General features: G+C 58.9%; 1 protein-coding gene across 1 annotated transcript in view; it reads right to left on the bottom strand.

Moving 5' to 3' along the window:
* The window catches only part of CCDC91 (coiled-coil domain containing 91), a 207,321-nt gene extending 197,788 nt beyond the window's left edge, over positions 1–9,533 (bottom strand). Inside the window, exons 1-2 of the mRNA XM_055118521.1 lie at positions 9,403–9,533; positions 1,786–1,860 (exon numbers count right to left, since the gene is read on the bottom strand). The gene's annotated coding sequence lies outside the window, so the exon portion shown is untranslated. The remainder of the gene's footprint in view (positions 1–1,785; positions 1,861–9,402) is intronic.
* Between the last annotated feature and the right edge of the window lie 6,376 nt (positions 9,534–15,909).

Below are 15,909 nucleotides of genomic sequence, written 5' to 3'. Positions count from 1 at the left end.
CTTCCCCCTGGGCAGGCTGGCAAGGCTCAGCTCGGCAAAGCTTGCAGGGCCGTGAAGAGCACAGGTGAGTTCCAGAAGGAACAAGGAGAGAACGGGGGGACAGGGGGGTCTGCAGGAGAAGCCCCCCAGCCTGCACGGCACAGTCCTTGTCCCTCTAAGGTGTGCCCGGGGACGCCTGGCAGGACCGGCAGAGCCCCGGGAGGCCCAGAGCAGCGTGACCGCCGCGCCCAGGGTAGCTGCCACCCCGACCCACCCTGGGGGTGACCCTCGGCCCAGAGCAGCTGCAGGGAGCCCGGCTCCGTGCTGGACACGCGTGACCCTAACTCCAGCTGCTTCCTGCGTGAGGCTCACTGAGAGATGACGTGCGCGGGCCACGGGGAGCCACACACAGCGGACACAGAGCCCCAGACACCGACGCCACGCAAACGGCTGAGAGTCGGACCGCTACAAGGAGCAGCAAGGAAGGACTCGTGGGGAGGGGGGGAGCAGCGTGTGTGCTGGGGGCCTGGCACCCAGGACGGAGGAGGCCACACAGGGCTGGGCCAAGGGTGGCCTGCTGGCTCTCTGGCCACGATCTATAGAGTCTCAGGGATTACTCCTGGCTCTGTGCTCACGGGTCACTCCTGGAAGGCTCGGGGGACCGTACGTGGTGCCGATGACTGAACTGGGTGGGCTGTGTGCAAGGCGGCGCCCTGCCCCCGGAGGGTCTGCGCAAAGTGGGGCTTTGTGGAACCTGGAAGGGGGGTGGGACCTTGGCAGAGGGCAGAGAAGGGCAGAGAAGGGCAGAGAGCACTGGAAGCAGCGTCCTGAGGTGAGAATCAGTGACCCCCCCAATCGCTACTGCTGGCGGATTTGGTACACTGGGGGATACCGGCAGTGCTCAGGGCTTATTCTGGGTCCAGTGTTCAGGGGTCACTCCTGAGAGGGCGACGGGGAGCTACACTTTCCCTCCGGGGCTGTTTCTGCGTATTTTAATATTCAGTTGTTGGTTTTAATCGTGTGTCGTAAAACCAACTTTTAAAATAATGACTGGACGGACCTGGTGGCGTGGGAATCGGATACAAGGGAATAAATTATTATGTACTTGGAACAGCGGGACGCTGGTGGAACCTTGATCCGGGGCCGATACCAGCGTATTACTTTTGGTTCCAGAAACTGCTTGCAGACATTATACCAGACTATCAACTAAGCTAGAGCCCCACGCCGGCTGATGACGAGAAATAACCATCTCTTTTGGTTTGTTTCCCTTTGTCAGGCAGCGTGGTGATTACTAAACAGGCGTGATCTCGGTGGCGCGGGACGAGGGGGGAAAAAAATAGAAAAGTTATGTAACAAACAGCGGGACGTAATATCTCTACATTCTCAGCAATGGAGAGCCATCAAATGCTTCCTTGACAGTGGGACTGTCTTCTCTTTTTTGGGGGGAAACCCTAGCAACAATAGTGAGTTATGTGTTGAAACATGGACTGTAACCAAGATAAAGCGTAAACGAAGTGAAACTTATCACTTACAAGGGCGGGGACTGGGGGGGTGGGAGGGGGCGGGAGGTATAATGGGGTGGTTGGTGATGGAATATGGGCACGGGTGAAGGGAAGGGTGTTTGAGTACTGTATAACTGACATAATCATGAGAACTTTGTAACCCTCCACATGGTGATTCAATAAAATTTAAATTAAAAAATAAATAAATAAATAAATAAAATAAAATAAAATAATGACTGGAAAGACACTTCCCAGAGGGTACTCTGCTCGGTCCCAGGCCTAAGGCACCAGGCTAAGTACCTACCGTTAGCAGACGTGGCAGCAGGAAGGACACTCGCGGGGGCCAGATGGTCAGCTACTGGTCAGCTACTGGTCATTTCTGGAAAGGAAGGACAGAAGATTCTCTGAACAGACAGAAAGGTGAAAACGGCTCAAACCTAGGAAAGAGGCAAGGGGTGTCCAAAGGGCCTCAGTGAGGCCACACAGCATCGGGGTTTACAGGGGGGTGACGGCAGGGTCAGAGAGATGGGGCGGCAGGCCACTTGGCCTGTTCCATGCCCGGCACCACACACGGACCCCAAACACGGGGACAGAGAGAGCCCTGAGCACAGTCAGGCGTGAGAGGGAAGAGGGAAAGGAGAAAGGAGGACAGAAAAGAAGAGTACTCTGTCCCCTAGCTCAGGGCAGGGACCCGGCGACTCTGTCCCAGTGACTCTGTCCCCTAGCTTAGGGCAGGGACCCCGTGACCCTGTCCCCTCACTGAGGGCAGGGACCCCGTGACTCTATCCCCTCACTCAGGGCAGGGACCCTGGTGACTGTCCCCTCACTCAGGGCAGGGACCCCAGTGACTGTCCCCTCACTCAGGGCAGGGACCCCGTGACTGTCCCCTCAGGGCAGGGACCCCGTGACTCTGTCCCCTCACTCAGGGCAGAGACCCCGGTGACTGTCCCCTCACTCAGGGCAGGGACCCCGGTGACTGTCTCTTCACTCAGGGCAGGGATCTGGGTTACTCTATTTCCTTCACTCAGCACAGGGTTCGGTTACTGTATTTATTGGTCTTTTCAACACTAGATCTGCTTAATAACTTAGTTTCATCGGGAGAGTAGGAATATAAAGACAATTTTCTATCATCTAAAACACAACTGTGGAAAAGACAAATATGAAGAACTAAACTATGAATAGCGCCTGGGTTTTTTAGGACATACGCTTGAGTTCAAATGCAGTTCAGTGGCCGTAACCGTTCAAGCCCGCTCACAGCCAGAGACACACTCGCCTCCCCCGGGAGGAATCTGTAGTGCTCGTGAGCTCCTGTCCCCGCTGCCAGGGGCTGAAATCCCACCTCACAGAACCCACGACCCACCCACGTCACACACGGGAACACGGGAGGGGACACAGCACAGACCCTGTCGTGAACAAGGCCAGAGACAGACACGCCCCGCGCAGGTACACACAGACACAAGCCCAGGACGAGGGACACTCGGTGCCGAGTGCAGCTGCCCGGCCGCGTCCTCGCCTGGCTGGCCCTCACCCAGGGCTGGCCTTGACCCCTCACCTTCCTCTGGCCACGGCCGCCTTCTGACTTCGTTTCCCTGCTGGACCCGCCCCCACTCCCCGCCACCCCCCCCCGGTCCAACCGGTCCACCTGCGCCTCCAGGAAGGGGAACGCTGCTGTCCCGGGACAGTGACCGGCAGGGCCCCCGCTGGCCGCCGTCACAGCCATGACTCTCCCCAGGGGTGCCCTCAGGAGGCACCTGAGCACCTGCACGGGGGAGGCGGGTCCCTCCCCGCCTCAGACCCAGAATCCCAGACGCAGAGCCGGAGGAGTCCCTGGCCCCACGACACCCCCGAGAGCACAGCACCTGAGTCACTCAGCAAACGGGCCGGAGGGACACAGCCCAGGGAGAAGAGCCTAACCCCCCGGGTCCACAGAGAACCACCACACACACCACACACACACACACACACACACACACCATACACACACACACACATACACACACACACACCATACACACACACACCATACACACACACACCATACACACACACACACCATACACACACACACACCATACACACACACACACACATACACACACACACACACCATACACACACACGGTACCTGATCCCCTGCAGGCAGCCTATACCCCGAGTCCACAGAGAACCAACACACACACACATACACACATACACACACACATACACACACACACATACACACACACGGTGCCTGATCCCCTGCAGGCAGCCTATACCCCGAGTCCACAGAGAACCACCACACACAAACACACACCACACATACACACATACACACACACATACACACATACACACACACACACACACGGTGCCTGATCCCCTGCAGGCAGCCTACACCCCGAGTCCACAGAGAACCACCACACACATACACACACCACACATACACACATACACACACACATACACACATACACACACATACACAGACACATACACACATACACACACACACACACACGTGTGTGCCTGATCCCACGGCAGGAGAGGCCCTGTGGAGTCACTCGTCCTTTGCCTGCCTGCTTGTCTGCCTGTCTGCCTGTCTGTCTGCCTGTCTGTCTGCCTGTCTGTCTGTCTGTCTGTCTGCCTGTCTGCCTGCCTGTCTGCCTGTCTGCCTGTCTGTCTGCCTGCCTGTCTGTCTGCCTGTCTGTCTGCCTGTCTGTCTGTCTGTCTGTCTGTCTGCCTGTCTGTCTGTCTGTCTGTCTGCCTGTCTGTCTGTCTGTCTGCCTGTCTGCCTGTCTGTCTGTCTGACTGCCTGTCTGCCTGTCTGTCTGTCTGTCTGCCTGCCTGTCTGCCTGCCTGTCTGTCTGTCTGTCTGTCTGCCTGTCTGTCTGTCTGCCTGCCTGTCTGTCTGCCTGTCTGTCTGTCTGTCTGTCTGCCTGCCTGTCTGTCTGTCTGTCTGTCTGCCTGTCTGTCTCTGTCTGCCTGTCTGTCTGCCTGTCTGTCTGTCTGTCTGCCTGTCTGTCTGTCTGTCTGTCTGCCTGTCTGTCTGTCTGCCTGTCTGTCTGTCTGTCCGAAAGCCTCTGTTGGGTCTCACTGACCAGCGCGGAGAAAAGGCATTTGCCAATTCAGCAGCTACCGGCCCGTTCCCAGGAGGGCGTCTGCTGGGGCGAGCTCGGGACGGCAACCGTGTGAGGAGGCGCGGCTGGTGAAGCGTCTGAGGGCCGAGGGTCCTCCCGGCCCCTGACAGCCGCCTCTTGGTCCTTAGGGCCCCAGTTACCCCCTGCCCGGTCCCACACGGCAGTCCTGAAGGACACAGCGTCCTTCTCAGAGACACTCACGTGCGGGCCGGAGCCTGGGGCCCTCCCAGCGTGGGTCACACAGGCCTTACGTGACACCCCCTCTCCCAGGGACATCTCAGCCTTTCAACTCCTTCACAGAAATTCCCCGACTAATGAAAAGACGGTCTGCACTGGAGGAAATATTTCCAAATTATGTGTCTGACAGGGACTTAACATCCAAAGAGGGGAAAAAACTGCTATAAGTCAAAGGCAAAACCAAAGCAATTCCACTTAAAAATGGGCCAAATACGTAGATATTTTCCCAGACACACAGATGGCCAACTGGAACATAAAAAGATGCTCAATAAAACATCAGGGAAATGTAATTCCCACTGAGCAGAACACCTAGTTCCTCTAGGCAGTATCTCCAGGCGGCACAGTACGTATTAAGGGTTCAGTAAATGCTTACTTTCCTCTCTTACCATCATCATTCGACGATTCAACTTTTTAAGTTATAATCCGCACCGTAAGTAAAGATTTATTTTAAATGTTCCAACTGCCTAAAATGAAACGGTATTATCTGACAGCCTAGAGTGGCCAGTGGTGCAGAAGACAAAGAGAGAGAGAGACAGAGAGAGAGAGAGAGACAGAGACAGAGAGAGACAGAGACAGAGAGAGAGACAGAGACAGAGAGAGTTGACATCAGAGTTCAAAGGAAGCCACAAGACCAGGAAGTCCCACTCTGGCACCCGCTGCGGGCGCCCTCCTGGCTGGGGGAGCGGAGGGCTCGGAGCCCCTCTCAGCAGCACACGTGCCACGGATCAGACACGTGGCCCCGGGAGTCCCGTGGCATATGGGCTTCACCTCAGTCAAATCAAATGCTTGAAAACAAGCCTCGACGTGTCCAGTGCCTGGTTTAGAGCAGCGTCCACTGCTCAGCCACTGCCCCACACCTGTTCCACGCACCCCATGATGACCCTGCCGTGGGCAAGGCAGGGTGCGCCCCGCGGGGGAGCTGGCTGGCTCCTGACCCCGAGGGTCGCCTCTGAAGACCACAGGGCACCGCCACGATCGCCCCCTCCCCGGCTTCCTCCTCGCCCCCACCACCACCACGAATGCCCTTTCTCTCCACCAGGTCTCGTACACGCGTGACACGCAGAGTAGACGTACTCAGACACACGTCGGGTAGAGGCCAGCCCGGTGTCGGGGCCTCACATGCCCAGTGTGCGGGCGAAACTGACCCCTGGCAGGCGCAGAAATCAGCAAACTCCCCAGGCCTGAGGGTCAGGTACAGGCACTGCAACAGTTTCACTGCGGCTGTATCCCGGCAATGAAACAATGTAACAATGTGGCCGACCTGAGCCCACGGGAAAGTTCCTGGGCCCCGCAGTGGCTCCCTCAATCAACTCTCACATGCCCCCAGAAACCGCCTTCCGCCAACCCTAGAAGGAGGAGTCGCTATGGAACCATGTCTGCTGGTGGGAACTCTTGTTTAACCATTGCCTGACCACGGTTACCCTGGACACTGGCCAAAACACCTTTGTTTGGTAAAGTCAAACCCTATATACACTGCTTGCTGCCTGGAGTCGGGGCCGCTGTCCAGAGACCACTCTGTGGGCGAGAGTTGACCCCGGTGGACTGCAATGAAACTCCTTCTGCTCCTGCATGCTCGTGCTCATGGCTGTCCGTCTCGCCGCTCGGGAACCCACAGTCCCCGGCTTACGATCAATCCGTGTGGGGGAGAGAAATGAATGAAGGCAACGGATCAAGGACTGGAGAGTCGCTGCGTGGCTGGCCCCGGTTCACTCCCTGATGCTCCCAGGCATGAGACCCCAGCAGAGCCAGAAGGAACCCCTGAGCATAGCTGGGTATGACCCCCAAACAAACAAACAAACAAAACCCCACCTCCGAGGCCTGTGGGAACCCCAAACATAAGCACACTGTGGTCCTGACGGAGCAAGGGAGGGCAGAAAAGAAGCCGGAGAAACAATGGTGCCAGACTTCCCAAAGCACACCTCCCCGAGTCCACGTCCGCACAAGCACACACACGTGTGCACGTATGAGCACACGTATGCGCGCCCTATGAAGCATATGTGGCTGACCAGGTTTAATCCCCAGCACGAGGCCCCCAAGAGTGGCCAAGAGTGGCCCCTGAGGACAGTCAGGAGTAAGCCCTGAGCACCACCAGGAGTGGACGGAAAACGAGGGAAGGGAGTAGGGAGGGAGAGAGAGAAGGAGAAAGAAGGAAAAGGATAGGAAAAGGGAAAAAGGAAGGAGGAGAGGGAAAGAGAGAGGAAGAGAGGAAGGGAAAGAAAATGGAAAAAAAATAACGTTTTAAATGTCATTCACTTGAATACTGTCTTATAAAATCAATGGCAAGCATCAGTTATGCACAGACTTCACCTCCTTCCTGCAGGCACCTCCCCGGCCGTGCGGGGCCCCGCCAGAGCCTGCCAGCCCTGGGTGAGCGCCCATCATTACTGCAAACCGTGAGAGAGAAAACCTATCTCAGTACAAAGCAGCTTCTCACCAACCAGCTGACGGACAGGTGAGCTCGCGGGAAAAAACATCAAACAGCATTTACAGTAGAATTTCAAAAATACATTTGCCAAAGGAAAAAGACCGAAAGGAAGACCAGCACACTGTTAGCAGAAGTTATCTCGCAGTCATGGGCACTGATCATCTTGACTCTTTATAGGGACTGGAGCCATAGCACAGCGGGTAGGGCGTTTGCCTTGCACACGGCCGACCCGGGTTGGATTCCTCCGTTCCCCTCAGAGCGCCCAGCAAGCTACTGAGTGGCCCGAGCTGTCCCCAAACCTCTGGGCCAGGCCCACACTGCACCCTCGGGTGCATACACTGAATCACACTGGCTGGCAGAGTGTCCTCGGGGAATACCTCCCTCCCCAGTGCCCGGGCTGCAGAGTCCCTGGGCATATCCCCCCACCCTGCCCCGCCACGTACCCGGGCTGCAGAGTCCCTGGGATTCCTCTCTGTGCCACTAGAGAGGGCCCCAAATAAGTAATTCACCAATCTCCTGCAACTCAGAAAGTGACCAAAGGCATTTCCCTAAGGAAAACAGCATCAACACGTGAAATGACGGAACCTAATCACCAACAGAAAAGTTCAAGCATTAGTGACATACCAACAAATACCGGGTGTCAGAGCTAAAGTCAAACGACAAACCCGGCTGCACGACAACAACGGAACCTACACACCGCGGGCGGAACGCAAACACAAGCGGCCACCTCGGGGGAAGTCAGTCTGCAAAGGCCTCGTCACCAAAACCCCGGCACCCGGGCCAAGAACCCCGGGCCGTTCTTAAACCGAAAGAAACGGAAACACAAGCCCACGCGTGACCCCTCCCTAGACAGGAAACTGTCACCTTCGTCCCGACGCGCTGGCCGCTGAGAACACGCAATGGGGGTGCCGGGAGGGGACACCTTGCTTCAGAGCGGCAGCCAGCAACGCAGAGACGCACCAACACAGCCACCTGGCAAAAGTGCCACCGGAGAGAAATCGGGAACCAACCTCAGTCCTGAATAGCCCCAAAGCTCCAGGGCAGGGGACCGAGCAGGGCCTCTGGGTGAGAGGAGGGAACCCCGAAATCAGGGGGAACCTTCTGGGATGACGGCAATGTCACAGGAGTCATAAAGATCAGGCACCGTCAGAGCTGACGTGACGGGATACTAACATGACCTTTTCACTTGTGAACTGGAAACTTCATCTGGGAGAAAGAAAATCAGACAGCACTTTGAACACCAACAACCCATGGAGTGGGCTGAGCGGAAGCAGCTCAGAGGCGGGCAGCGGCTGCTGGGTGCAGAGCCGCCTGGGCCCAGCGAGATGCAGGTGTCCAGGGCCCGGCGGCCACCGGCAGAGAGGGGCTTGTGTGAGGGTTTCGCCTAAGGCAGGCGGCCGGGAACTGACCCCTGGATGGGCTTCCCAGAGGGCGGATCCGAGCACGGGCCTCTGCCATAGCGCGGTGGCCGCCCGGCCAGGCCTCTGCTCAGGCCACACCTGTCTCCTGGGTCCGCACCCCTCACCCTCCCGGCCGTAGCCGGCAGGGCAAAATGCCCCTTTCTGGACCAGCTCCCATTTCTCGCTTGAAAGGGCGCGGGGAGGAGGAGGAGGAGCCGCTGCCTCTGACCCTTTCCCTGCCCTTCCCTTGGGCCCGAGTTGGACTCTCAGCAGAGGGACCCCCAGAGGACAGGTGTGTCCCTGCCCAGGTGAGTGGCTTTGGGCTGTGTCTGTGAGGGGCAGGTGGGCAGGGGCGGCCGGGGGCGGACAGGAGCCGCGGGAGCGCGCAGGGGCAGCGCCCAGGGGACGGTCCGGCCTGTCCGGGTGCGCGCGGGACCCTGCGGCGCTGCGGGACCATGCGGCGCTGCATCACGGCGGGCGGACCGGGGCGGGGGCCGCGGGGTGCAGGTGACCGCGGGGGCAGGTGACCGCGGGGCGGGGATCCAGGCGGGGGGAGGGTCGCGGGGCCCGGCGCGGCCACCTGGGCACCCGGCAGCCGCGCGCGCAGCGCGGGACACTCAGGGCGCCGGGCGCTGACGCGGGTGGCCGCGAGTGACCATGCGGGTGGCCGCGGGGTGACCGTGCGGGTGACCATGCGGGCGGCCGTGCGGTGGCCGCGGGGGGCGCGGGAGGGCCGTTACCTGCTCGCCGCCCCGGCCGCGCCCACCGCCCGCCGGGCGACCCCCGCCGCCTCGGGACACGCCGCTGCCCCCGGAAGTTGATGCCGCCGGGCCCGCCCCGCGTCGCCGTCACTCAGCGCGCGCGTCACGTGGGCCGCTCCAGCTGCCCTCTGACCCCGCGCCCTCCCTCCCGCCGCGCCCTGCGGAGCCGCCCGCCTCACCCCTGCACGCACAGTCGCGGAACACCCTTGCATGCACACGCGCGCGCACACGCACACGCATTCATGCACACACACCTCCCTGTGACACCCACCTGGGCCTCACCCCTGCACACACACACGCACACACACACGCACACCTCCCTCTGACACCCCCTGCACGCACAGGCCTCCCTGCAACGCCCCATCCAGGCTTCACCTCTGCACACACACACACACACACATACACACATCTGCCTGTGACACCCCAACTCAGGCTTCACCCCTACATGCACAGGCTTCCCTACAACACCCATCCCAGGCTTCACCGCTGGGCAGACACACATCTCATTGCAACACCCCACCAGGGTCTCATCCCTACACGCACAGGCCTCTGTGACACCCCACCCAGCATCGCCCCTGCATGCACATCTACCTCCCTGCAACTCCCCAACCCAGGCTTCACCCCTGCACACACAGGCCTCCCTGTGACACCCCACCTGGGCCTCACCCCTGCACATACAAGCCTCCCTGTGACACCCGGGCCTCACCCCTGCACACAGGCCTCCCTGTGACACCCAGGCCTCACCCCTGCACACACAGGGTCTCATCCCTGCGTTCAGGGCCTTCCTGCCACTCCCACCGGGCACTGTGCTGAGAACACACACCCGGGCAGGCCCGGCCCAGAGCCCCCGCCCGGAGCCTGTGCGAGAGCAGCCCCCAGGGCACCTCTCGGCTCCAGACTCCCTGCTCCGAAGGCTCCAGGACGCCAACTCCCAGGAGTGACCCCGGCCCACCTGGTGGCCATGCCTGCAAGTCACTTTTCACAGAAGGAAAGAGAATAACGGAACCAAGTTTCATTTGGAAAGAGGCGTGGCTGGACGGGTGGTTCCGTCCCTTTGACGCTGCCAGTAGCTGACGGAACAGTCGGAACAGTCGTGAGGTCGCCCGGGGCTGGCGGGGCTGCAGATGCCCTGGGACAGTCCCCGCCCATGCCGTGAGCGTGTGGAGGTGACCCAGATACACTCGCACCCTCTGCCCTCTCCAGCGCCCCCAGACGGACAGACAGACACGAAGCCCAGCAACTCCGAGCCTGACCGGAAGATTCCTGCTCACAAGGGACTCTGCAATGGGGACAACTTCTCGGTCTCCCTTGTGCAAAATCAGCAAAAACCTGTATCAGCCTCGGGGTGGACTGGAGGTGACAACCGTCAGCGTGGAATCCTGACGTTCCAGAAGCTTCCAGGGTGAGCAGAGAGACGAGGGCTCCACGGCTCCGTGTTCACGCCAGGCTAATCCCTACGCAGGAAGTCGGATGTTTCCTGACATTTCCCTCCCTGCCAGTCCCGATCGCTCTTCATTTGCGTATCAGCCATCTCCTCCTTATCTGCCTCGGTGTATCCAGCAATCTCGCTGTCTAGTGATTAGAATAAACGTTTTTAAGCATATAATTACTGTTGCATCATTTTTGTATGTAGTATCTCTGCTGCCAAGGCCTGCTGAGTTTCTGGGAGTTCCATTGACATACACGCCCTCTGCGTATGCCCTTCGCTAATAGTCAGCATTGAACATTCCTCTCGTAAGGGAATGTGAGATTCATGAGCACCTGCTAAGTGCATGGCACTGGACTTAGTACCGTAAGCCCATCACCTCCTATGTCACCCCAGCTCTGCGGGGCTCTGATTGACATATTCCCTGTAGATGAGCCGCAGACCTCCTACCCCCACCCCCCCACCACCGCGTGCCGGGGCATTGCCGCCCAAGGCCAGGGTGTGCTGCCACACTCCCCCCCCCGTTGCTTTGTTTGGGGTGTGCCCCGTCCTACTGCCCCACCGCCCCCACCCCCGCTTCCCGCAGTAACCAGCCCCCTGGGCGCTCCACGTGTCCCTGGCAGCTTTAGGCTAGTCACACGGAGCTATGTAACCGTCTCCATAATCAGTTTGGGGAACATGTGCATGACCTGGCGAGGAAACGTCATACTTTTGTCAGTCTTGGCTTATTCCACCCATCCCCGACTCCAGACTCAGGGGACACGCGTCTTCTTCCTGTCTCTGCAAACTCACCTTTCCTGGCCAGACCCGTGCATGGGGCTCATGCAACCCGTCACGTTAGTGACTGACTCTTTCAGTTCCTACCAGGTTCCCAAGGTTGTCTTTCTGATCCGTTCACGGATCTGGGATTCTTTCCCCTCGGAGCTGTTATGAACACCAGTCATCCATCTGCGAAGTTTTCTCCTAACCTGTGTGTCCAGTCTCTTGGCCACATACCTGGCCATGGGGGGCTGGATCCTGCGGGAGCACTGGGTTTGACCTGGTGAGGAGGAGCAGCTGTTTCCCAAAGCATCTGCCCTTGGTGTGTCCTCCCCCGCCCCACCCCGTACTCATCTCCCGGCTCCATCTCTCGTTCTGGCTTTTCCGCCATCCTCCGTGTCTTCTACCTTTACGAGTATGAATCTGCAGGTCCGAGAGGTGGGAAGCGTCTAAGGGAGGGGCCAGGTTCCTGCCCTCCAGATGCTGACAAGGAGACGGGAAGTCAAATCAAAGGGGGCGATGACAGGGGAGGGGAGGCCACATCGACGGCCCTGAGCAGGAAGTGCTTCCCGGGAAATGGAAAGGTCAGGATGTGGCGGGGACTCTGGGCAGAATGGGCAGGCTGGGAGAGTGTGAGTCTGTGCATGCGTGTCTCCACTCCATGCGTGTCCTGGGTCAGCGGGAGGCAGAGCCCACATACGTGGGCACGGGGTAGGGAGTGTTGACTGCGGGCGGGACGTGGCCTGGGTAGGTAGGAGCAGCGGAGTGAAGTTCGTGTGTGTGTGTGTGTGTGTGTGTGTGTGTGTGTGTGTGCGCACGTGCATGCAGCCGGAGGGGACCATTACATATGAGAGTACCCAAGGAGGGAAGCGTGTGTGGGCACGCATGTGGGGAGGAAGTGCCCCGTGCAGGGCAGCCATGCGGAGGGAAGGATGGCAGGCAGGCTGGTCGCATGCGGGGGCCACTCAGTGCCAGGGTCACGGGCACGGTGCTGGGGTGTCTGGAGACCTGCAGGGTAGATTCAGCAAGGCTGGGGGTGCCCTGGGGTGCCGGGGATCGAGACAGGGAGGGCCACGGGGGAGTATGACCTGCCCCGTGACCCAGTCACTGTCCCCCAGCCCAAATCTTCACTGGTAAATTTCAAGTTTGGGAAGTAAAGATTTAGAGACACCGGCATGTGGCAAGCGTGCAGTGTCTCGGCCTGCTCTGAACACAGTGCTCTAAGGCGAAGGGAACTCACCCACCGCTAAGGCGTCGCCCCCTCCTCCCCATGGGTCTCTTTGATGTCAGTGGGCCCCACGGGTGACTTCCGTGAAGCAGGGAGGAGAAAGACGGTCACTTTCTCCCCAGCCGCCTCTACCACCCGGGACCCAGAGTTACTGGATTCTTGTCTCGCTCGAGGAAAAGAATTTCAGGAGTAGACAAGCAGTGAAGCAACAGATTTTATTCAGAGGTTTCTGAGGGAAGGAGGAAGGGATAAGTGGGAGAGAGAATAGTAAGAGTAATGCGCTCAAGAGAGAACACGGGCTTCTCCAAGGGTGGAGGAAGCTCTACACACATCCTAGCACTGGACATGAAAGTATGAGAGTACACATCTCAAGGGGGGGAGATGCGGGCGACACATGTGCTCGGCCACGTGGGCGCAAGCAGCACATGGGCTCAGGCAGCGTATGCGCGCACTTCCTTGTTCAAGGTGTCTTTTATAGGGTCTCTTCAACCTGCCCCCACGTGGGGCTTCTTCCTAGGTAAAAGTCCGTTGCTAAGGAGGTTACCAGGGAGGCTGGGTCTTCTTTAGGCTGGATCACATTTTAATCAGATTAAGGGAGAGGTTGCTAGAATTCGAGGAACTTCATGGGGAGGGGTCCAACCTCCTCAGGGTCTGCTGAAGGTCTTATCAGGTCTGTTTTCTGTATCCACAAGGTGGGTCAGTCTCAGGATTCTCCTTCCCAGAGACTTTGTTAATCTGTTCCATTGCCAAGGGCCTTTCCCTATCTACCTGCCTACATCACCTTGTGTCACGTTGATACGTTTATCAGCGTCGTGGCGGTATGCATGGCCTACAGAAATTTGTCTAATTTTCACAGCAACGGTTATAATTTCACAGAAGTTAATAACGCCTTTAAATAATGCAAACAGGTGCAGCCACTCTGCGTATCAGAAGCACAAACATTGAAGCAACCCCGTCCCTGAGCTACTGCAGAAACTCAGTCAGCCGAGAGGATCGAGAAAGACCCGACAGTGGGTGGCAAAAACAATGTCGCTTCCTCTACCTTCGCTCCTGCGGAGTGATTCTTGGTGAAAACTGGCTTGCCAAGCAGAGCTCTCCCCATCCGGGCTCTCGCAGGGGTCCGTGGTGGGCAGACTTCGAGTAAGTCACGTGGGCTGGACCCCGGAGAAGGTGCTCTGGGAGCTGATCTTTGGGGCACGAGGCCGTGAACCCTTCGCCTTTCACAGGTGAGACTCTGCGCCTCATCACAGTAGCTTCTCAGCATGAAAGCTTCTTGCTCCGTTTGTAGTGCACGCGTGTTCACACGGTCTCCTCGTGGGAACCTGTAAGTCCCAGTTATTCCGAGGGTCGGTGAGACGCCTCAGGTGGGCGTGCCTGTGAGGGAAATGTGAGGTGCATCGCCCTCAGCGGACGCCCTCCCTCAGCCTCCCTAGGCCAACGTCCTCCCTCAGCCGTGACAACTCTCCTCTCCGACTCTCCGACTCTCCGATCTCTCTGCTCTCCCTCGCCAGCTCCTAGAGTCTCCGCCCTCCGCCCACCCCCTCCTTCGAGGGGGCTGTTCCGCAGATCCCCCTCCGTTGCTCCCCTCTCCCTCGGCCTCACCAGTTCCCCACGGGTACCTTTTCCTCCTCGCCCCAGCCGGATCCCCCTCAGGACAGCTGCTGCTCCCACGGCCCGAGCCCATCTCTGCTGACCCATGCGGGGTTTGCTTTTAACCGTCAGGCCCAGAGTCCTCCTGGGGCCCGGGAAAGACCCTGGCAGGCTGCAGATAGGCACCTCGCTGTCCTCCAGACAACTTGAATTCCCTACGAATTCCCATCTGTCCCACTCACAAGCTGCCTGGGTGAGTCCTTGGCCTAATTGAGGCACTACATTCAGATGCTTTAGGAAAATCCTGGTAACTCCCCCGACTCGAACAAGGTCAGTTTTGGTTTCTGTCTTGCCCACTAAAGCCGCGTAAGCAGCCCCAGGGCTGACGCGGTGGCTCACCCCTACATCTGGCTCTCCCATGCGGCCTAAAGTGCATGCCGCAGCTCCTGCCATCACACTTGCATTCCAGCTATCAGAATGAGGTTGAGAGAAGAAAGGGTAGACTTCCTTGGAGGGAGGGAGGCACAGGCAGCAGTGTTCAGGGGCTGCTCCAGGTCTGTGCTCAGGGTTGCTCTCCGCAGTACAGCGCTGGGACTCACAGCTATGTCCTCCCTTGCTCCAACCGCCCTACTGAAGACCAAACTCGAATGTGAAGTTTCCTGCTATCAGCTCCAACCTTTGGCACGCATCGGCCCTGCAGTGACTTCCGGCCCCTTCCAGGAAGGTCTGTGAGACGCGTCCACGGGCCTGCTTGCCATGGTGTCACTGGACCTCCGCCCCCAGCAGTAGAGATCTAGCCCCAGCGGTGGGCGGGGTCTGGGACGAGCTGGACTCAACCAGGACCTGTGGCACGTTCACCCTAGAGGCCGCTCTCGGCTCGAGCTCTCCACCCTCCAGTCTGTCGGTGCGTCCGCAGGGTGATTCCAGCCACACCGCCAAGCACTGTTTGCGTCATTAGCCCTCTCCTCGTCCGTGTCGTGGCTGCCCCTCCAGCCACGTGGACGTGGTGGCCACTGGCCGCCCCGCCTGGCGCTAGGGAAGCAGCTCCCGGCTTGGCTGGTTTCGGGGGAGTCTTTCCACACCCTCTGGAATCGGCCAGTCCGAGGCGGGACCACTGCCCTCTCCGGCCCAAGCAGGAGCCCACGTGCCTTCAGTGTGGCCTTGGAGAGTGGCCTGGCTCTGGGCCTGTCCGTAGACATGCCGCGTCCTCGGTGCCTGCCCGTGGGACCCTCATCTTCACTCGTCACTCTGCCCCCGGGTGTCCACCCTCCTGCAACCATCTGCTGGGCCCGTCCTGCCGTCTCCTAGCTCGGCGTGGAGAGTGTGTCATGGCAGGCACTGGACCAGTGAAGCTCAGCCACTCTGTCTGTCACGTCCTGGTCCTGGCCCCCAGATTTCCCCAGTTTCCTCTCCCAGGAAGTGCGTTTCTCTGTATGCAACCCTGGAGTCCAGGAAGACTTCCTACTTAGCCTGAAGCAGCTTC

Source organism: Sorex araneus, chromosome 10 (assembly GCF_027595985.1).
Source record: "Sorex araneus isolate mSorAra2 chromosome 10, mSorAra2.pri, whole genome shotgun sequence".
Taxonomy (NCBI): domain Eukaryota; kingdom Metazoa; phylum Chordata; class Mammalia; order Eulipotyphla; family Soricidae; genus Sorex; species Sorex araneus.
Note: the sequence above shows the minus strand (reverse complement) of the source record. Positions and strands in the feature narration are given on the sequence as shown.